A 7,727-nucleotide genomic window follows, 5' to 3' on the forward strand; every position below is an offset into this window, starting at 1 on the left:
AAAAAAAAAAAAAAAAAAAAAAAAAAAAACTTACTAGAAAGCCACAGTAATCAAAACTGTGGTACTATCATAAAGACTAATGTATAGACTAATGGAATGAAACAGGGTGCCCAGAAAAAAACCGTTGCATATACATATGGTCAAATGATCTTTGAAAAGGATGCCAAGTCCATTTAATGGGGAAAGTTCAGTCTATTCAACAAGTGGTGCTGGGAAAAAATATCCACAAGTAAAATAATGAAATTGGACCCTTACTTAACACCACATACAAAAATTAACTCAAAATGGATCAAAGACCTGAATGTGAGACCCAAAACTATAAAACTCTTAGAAGAAAACATCGGATAAAAGCTTCATGACATTTGATTTGGCAATAATTTCTTGGCTATGTCACCAAAGGCAGCGATAGCAAAAGAAAAAATAGTCAAACTGGACTTTCATGAAAATTTTAAAGTATTGTGCATCAAAAGACAAAATCAACTGAGTAAAAAGGCAGCCCATAGAATGGGAGAAAATATGTGCAAATCATATATCTGATAAAGGATTAATATCCAAAATATAGAGAGAAGTAAAACTCAACAACCAAAAAAACCAAAAGACATAACTCAAAAATGGGCAAAGAAGTTGAATGTATATCCCTCCAATGAAGATATACAAATGGCCAATAAGCACATGAAAAGATGCTCAACATCTCTGATCATTAGGGAAATGCAAATCAAAACTACGAAACACCACCTCATACCCATTAGGATGGCTACTATCAAAAAAATTAAAAATAACAAGTGTTGGCAAGAATGTGGAGAAATTGGAACCCTTGTGCACTGTTGGTAGTAATTTAACATTGTACAGCTGCTATGGAAAAAAGTAAGGCGGTTCCTCAAAAAATTAAAAATGGAATTACTGTATGATCCAGCAAGTCTACATCTGGATATATACCAAAAATCCTTGAAAGCAGCGTCTCAAAGAGATATTTGTACACCCATGTTCATAGCAGCATTGTTCATAATATCTAAAACATGACAGCGGCCACATGTCTATCAATGGATGAGTAGATAAGTAAAATGTGGTTATATTCATACAGTGAAGTATTACTAATATCAGCTAAAGTGGACTTCAGGACAAGGTCTATTATAAGAGATAGAGGAGAATTCTAATGATAAAAGTGTTAATCCATCAAGAAGAGAGGACAAGCCTGAATGACCGACCACCATCCTAATAACAAAGGTTCAAAACAAATAAAGGCAATAAAACTGACAGAACTGAAAAGAGAAGTTGTAGAGACTTAACAGTATCTACCCTCGAGCGTGCTTTTTTCCATTTTTGTGTTCCTCCTAGGAAGTTAATTCCTGAGGGCAAGGATAGTGTATTTTCATTCTTCTATCTTCCAAAGTGCCTTGGATAGTGTTAGAATCAGGATTTGTAAAAGATCTGAAAATATTCTGGAGAAAAATTTGGCAGGGTGTGTTAAGAATCTTTTTTTAAATGTTCATGCTCTTTGATTCATTAATGCAAGTCTTAGGACTCTATCCAAAGGAATCCATCCAAAAAAGCAGTTTTATGCTTTAAAAATTCACTGAAATGTTCCACATAACGGTGAAAAAATTGGGAACAGCTTAAGTGTTCTACTAGAGGATTGGATACATAAACTCTGTGACAACATTCAATGTACTATCATGTGAGATTTGAGAAAATGCTTACAAGGTAATGCTAAATTTCTAAAAGGATACAAAATTGAATACAATATTATACCAGTTATATAAATATACATATGTGCAGAGAAAATGTAGAAAATAATAAAACCATGTTAACAATGTTTGCCTTCAGGTGGGGAAGGGACCGTGGGTCAGTATAATTGCATTCTTTATATTTTTCTGTGTTTTCCTCAATATTGGACATCAAATATGTATTGGTTTGATAATTTTTTTAATTCATAAATGTTATTGGGGAAAATTAAAATATCTGAACAGGCTGAATCTAACACAATTAAATTTAACAGGCCTTCATTTAAAGTCTGAATCTTTGTTTTTAAAAAATTGCAGGGATGATGTGACTTAGCAGAAGCGAAGTCAAGAATTTTTGTTTATTGTTAACCCTAAATAAGTTAACCAAACAGTATAGATGTTTAGAATAAAAGCACTTATTGGTTTCATCAGGAGAGGCATGGCAAGTAGCACAAGGGAGGTGATGGATCTTTTCTGTTCTGTGTTACCCAGTCCAGAGCTAACATATTAATCTGTGTGGGGTCCCACAGTGCGAGAAGGATACAGAGATATTGGTGTGTGTCCAGCAGTGGTAACCAGAATGAGGAGAGACCTAGAAACTTTGGTGTGGGAAATAGCCAAGGGGCTGGGGGGAGTTGCTGAGAAGGAGAGGGGCAGATAAGTGGAAAGCATGATCAGAGTATTCAGGCTTTTGAAGGATTCAGGGCAGAGGAGTTGGTCATGCTCTGTGTGGTCCTAGAGACCAGAACTGGAACTACAGGGGAAGCTATAAAAGGCAGATTCAGCTTTGTGTAAGGAGAAATCTGTCCAAGGTGAAAAGTCTGCTTTATAAGGAATAAGTCATCCATGTCTATAGGTATGCAAGCAGCGTCTGCATCAGGAATATAAAGGAAGAGGAAAGGGAAGAGAGGGAAGAACAGGAGAGGGAGACAAACACAGAAAAAGAGACAAAGGAATAAAAAAGAGAGGCAGAGAGGCAGAAGATACAGTTTTGAGAGCTCTATGTGAGTTACAGCAAATGACCTGACCTGCCTTCACGTCTTTGCTAGTGATATCCGGAGACGCCAGCAGATGGAGATATTACCCCAGGAAAGGAGGACTCTGCCTGACCCCACCCGAATCCTCCAGTTCCTTACTTTCAAAAAATCATTTTCCTCCTCTGAAAAATAATGCCAAGAGAGAATTCCAGAAGTCTCCAAATTTCCAAACTAAATTTATAAACAAACATTTTGTGGTAAATCCTGCCTGTGATTACCCCTGACTCTAATTTAGAAGAGGTCACTATAGCTTTTGGCATTTTGGTCACTGCCTGAGTAGGGCTCCCTCCATCTTGCCCCATCCCAGTTATGTATGCATGTATGTATATGTATATGGTATCTGTGTATTTAGAATCATTGTTAAATAGTTAAACAATATAGGGGTGTCCTACAGTCCCCTTCCAATCACCTTGCCATTAATACTTTCCTTCTCCTGACAGAATGTCTGTCACTTTGAATTCTTGCCTGTGGTAATTCTGGGAGGCTGTGCTCTCAAACCATGTGTCATAGTCTTCACTCTTCCAGTCAGCTGTAAAGCAGCAAATTCTGAGGGCTTTCACAGACTTTGACTGGTAAATATGTGCCTTAAAAGGGAAACATTCTTGTACAGCAGTGCTCCACAAACTTGAAGAGTACATTAGTTATCTAGGGATCTTGTTAAAGTGCAGATTCTGATTCAGAAGATTTGATAGGGCAGGAGATTCTGCAGTGCTAACGAGTTCCCAGGTGATGTTGATGCTCTTGGCCCAAAGATCATACACTTTGAGTAGCAAGGGACATATAATATGTCCCTATATCAGGAGGGGCCAGGACACTTCTCTCAAGAACTAATGATTCTTTGTATCCACTTCTGTCTTCTTTGTCACTTGTTAGCTTTTTAAAAAAATTTTTTTTTTTTGCGGTACGCGGGCCTCTCACTGTTGTGGCCTCTCCCATTGTGGAGCACAGGCTCCAGACGCGCAGGCTCAGTGGCCATGGCTCACAGGCCCAGCCGCTCCGCAGCATGTGGGATCTTCCCGGATTGGGGCACGAGCCCGCGTCCCCTGCATCGGCAGGTGGACTCTCAACCACTGCGCCACCAGGAAAGCCCTAAAATATATTTTTTTGAATTATTTTTTTAGGCTGCACTGGGTCTTAGTTGCAGCACACATGCGGGATCTAGTTCAGCCACCAGGGATCGAACCTGGGCCCCTGCACTGGGAGTGCAGAGTCTTACCCATTGGACCACCAAGGAAGTCACCTGTCACTTGTTAACTTTGATTTAACTGTTCATGTTTTCATTCAACCAACCAATGTTTACAGAGAATCTGCTATTTGTAAACTCAATGCTAGTTAAATTTAAGCAACTTTAGTGTCTTTGAGCTCCAGTCCCTATGCTAGGCTCCTAGGATTTGTGATGATTCAGACTCATTCCTTGCCTTGTCACTCATTCATTCAATATTTATTGAGGGTCTACTATGTGCCAGGCACTGCTCCAGGAGCTGAAGATATGGCACTGAACAAAACAAACAAATCTGTTTATTGTCTCCTCCAATGGGGGAGACAGGCAAATAGTTAGACAATTACGTTTTTTTTTTTCCTTCTTCCTTTTCCCTTCCTGAGCAATTCAATCTGAAAGCCATTTGGTGGGTGGTCTTCCACTCAGAGGGGAAGGGGAGACTGAAGTGGCCTAGAGCAAGAGTACTGGAGTCCAAGCAGGATGAGAAGTTTATCCATGTGGAAAGGGTGGCCTGATACAGTGTCTGAGCCTAAGCTAGGTGAGACAGGCATCTGGGCAGGGGGCAACCTTGTGAGCGCTGTCAGAGCCTGATCAGAGTAAGGAGGGCATCTGGGATGGTTAATTTTATATGTCAACTTGATGGGCTTCCAGGGTGCCCAGATTAAATATTATTTCTGGGTGTGTCTGTGAGGGTGTTTCCAGATAAGATTAATATTTAATCAGTGGACTCAGTAGATTGCCCTCCCCAAAGTGGGTGGGCATCATCCAATCTGTTGAGAGCCTTAATAGAACAAAGGGTGGAGGGAAAAGGCCCATGTTTTTCTTTCCTCATCTGCAAGCTGGGACGTCTCATCTTCTCTGGCCCTCAGGTCTTGGAGTTACACTGTCAGCATCCCTGGTTCTCGGGCCTTCAGAGTACACCACCAGCTTTCCTGCCAGTTTAGAGATGGCAGACTGTAGAAACTTTCGGCCTCCATAATCCTGTGAGCCAATTCCTCATAATAATCAGTCTCTCTCTGTATCTCTCTCTCTCTCGTTCTGTTTCTCTGGAGAACCCTAACTAATACAGCATCCATGTAGGGGCTTGGGCTTGGTTCAAGGTGGGAACCTGAATGGGATAAGAAGAGCCTTCATGTCCGGTGATGGTGATGAGAGGTGTGTTACTTACAGGGGAACTGATCAAATAAGTAAATATATTAAAGCTAATTGGAACCAGGTTTCCCACTGTCAGAGAAAGAAGTTATAAATATGGAGGGGAAGAAAACCAGAATGAACCTTGTGGTGATGGACTGGAATTGGAGTTGAACTTATGGTTTCCAATATATACAGATTTAGAAATAAATCACTTTTAGTTGTAAAATTGTGTTTACATATATTCCCTAATTCGGTTAATTCAGGCCTGGGAGGAGTGACATCCCAAAAGCAGACCATACCTAACACATAGATCTTGGTCTCTAAATACCATTCCCTACCAAAAGAAACCAGAACTTGGAGAAATGGGTGATTTCAGGGCTGAGGCAGGGAAAGTACAGGGTCAACTGAAATATCTTGGGCCAGAAAGCAAAGATGTTCAAAAAAAAATGATATGAAAATGTTTAAAGAACACAGAAACCAGCTTATGGGGTTCCCACTGGCCCAATCTGGGAAATTTTGAACTTAAAACTAAATGATGGGGCTTCCCTGGTGGCGCAGTGGTTGAGAGTCCGCCTGCCGATGCAGGGGACACGGGTTCGTGTCCCGGTCTGGGAAGATCCCACATGCCGTGGAGCGGCTGTGCCCGTGAGCCATGGCTGGTGAGCCTGCGCGTCCGGAGCCTGTTGCTCCGCAACAGGAGAGGCCACAATAGTGAGAGGCCTGCATACCGCAAAAACAAACAAAAAACTAAATGATGATAGTAGCAGATTCTATTCTATTGAGTAAAATAGGAATCCACAAGTCCATACTGATATAAATAAATAAATAAGTAGGAAGCGTGATGAACAGGATACTTTCTAAGTCTATATGTACCTGCCCACAAAATACTTATTAATTACAAAGGGAAAAGAATAAACTACAGTGGAGAAGCCTGGTTAATACCACTTTAATAAAGTGATCAAAGTTACTATGGGCAGTAATGGGACAAATCGAAATTGTCTACCACCTGACATGATACAATGAGAACAGCGTCATATCCGTAATATTCCTGCCAAAGATGCATAAACTGAGACTAATCACTTGAAAACATTAGATAAACCCAGATTGAGGGACATTCTACAAAATAACTGGCCTATAAACTTTAAAATTTAAAATTCAAAGTCAGTGAAGAACTGTTCTGGGTTGAAGGAGACTATAGAGCTATGACAGCTAAATGCAACATGTGATTCTGGACAAGATCTTTTGCTATAAAAACATTACTGGGGGGCTTCCCTGATGGCGCAGTGGTTGAGAGTCTGCCTGCCGATGCTGGGGACTCGGGTTCGTGCCCCGGTTCGGGAAGATCCCACATGCCGCGGAGAGGCTGGTCCCGTGAGCCATGGCCACTGAGCCTGCGCGTCCGGAGCCTGTGGCGCAGGAGCCTGTGCTCCGCAACGGGAGAAGCCACAACAGTGAGAGGCCCGTACCGCCAAAAAAAAAAAAAAAAAAAAAACATTACTGGGACAGTCGGTGAACTTAAATGGGGCATGATGATTACATGGTAGTAATGCAGCAATGTTAATTTCCTGATTTTGATGGCTGTATTGTAGCTATTTAGGGATGTTCCTGTCTGTAGGAAATATTATACATAATCTTCAGGGGTGATGGGTCATCAGGTTGGTAACTCATTCAAACAAGTTCAGGGCAAAAAAAGTTCTTTGCACTGTACTTGCAATGTTTTTGTAAGTTTGAGATTGAGTAATTAGAAAAGAGTGATGTGCTCAGGCAAAGGGGAGCTCAGGTGTTAAGGTTATTCGGATCGTGTTGGAGGTATGTGTGGGGGGAGAGGATGAGTCTCGAAAGAAGGCAATTTGGAGAACAGAGATTAGTCAACACGGTTCTTTCCCTTCAACAGTATTTGCCTTTGACTGGGCAAAAGGGGCCCTGGCTTGGGTCCAGGCCCTGCAGGCCCTGCAGGCCCTGCTTTGACCCTCCTTTTGTTCTAATAACTCCCCATGCAGTAGGGAGGGTTGAATCCACAGGGATGAAGGGACATGCCCATCAGATTAGGTTTCCCTTCTAGTTCACCCCAGAATCCTTGAGCCTGCTGGGCCTCTCCCCCTGGTCCATCCTCGGTGGGTTGATTGAGCCACAGTATGCACGTCTAGACCCGAGAACTGATCATGGCGCTGTTTACAGGATTGTGGACCAAGTTTTGGGGCTTAAGGACTGATGTCCAGGTGTGTGGAAGGAGGTCCTGGAGAATTGCTGTTCTCCGCGAGTCGCCACATTTAGCTGGAGCTCAAGGATTGCCTATGAGAGAATTCTAAATTTGAACTCGGACTTTCAGATCTTAGTAAGACATATTTACACCGTAGTAGCGACAGCCCATAACCCTACCTAGACAGGGCTGAGGAAGAAACCCCACACAACATTTAGGCAAGGCTTGCGTGCGCTGCTCACCCTAGAGGTACACAGCCTGAAATGCGCAGGCCGAGTGCTGGGCCAATCAGGTGCTGAGCTTTGGAGAGGCCGGCTGAGGAGGGAGCGGGACAGGGTGAGGATGGAGACCACGCCTCTCCGCGCGGAGGGGCGGGGCGAAGGGTGGGCGGGGATGGCGCTTCTCAGAGCTCAGGG

This window comes from Lipotes vexillifer, unplaced genomic scaffold (genome assembly GCF_000442215.2).
Source record: "Lipotes vexillifer unplaced genomic scaffold, Lipotes_vexillifer_v1.1 scaffold920, whole genome shotgun sequence".
Classification (NCBI taxonomy): Eukaryota; Metazoa; Chordata; class Mammalia; order Artiodactyla; family Lipotidae; genus Lipotes; species Lipotes vexillifer.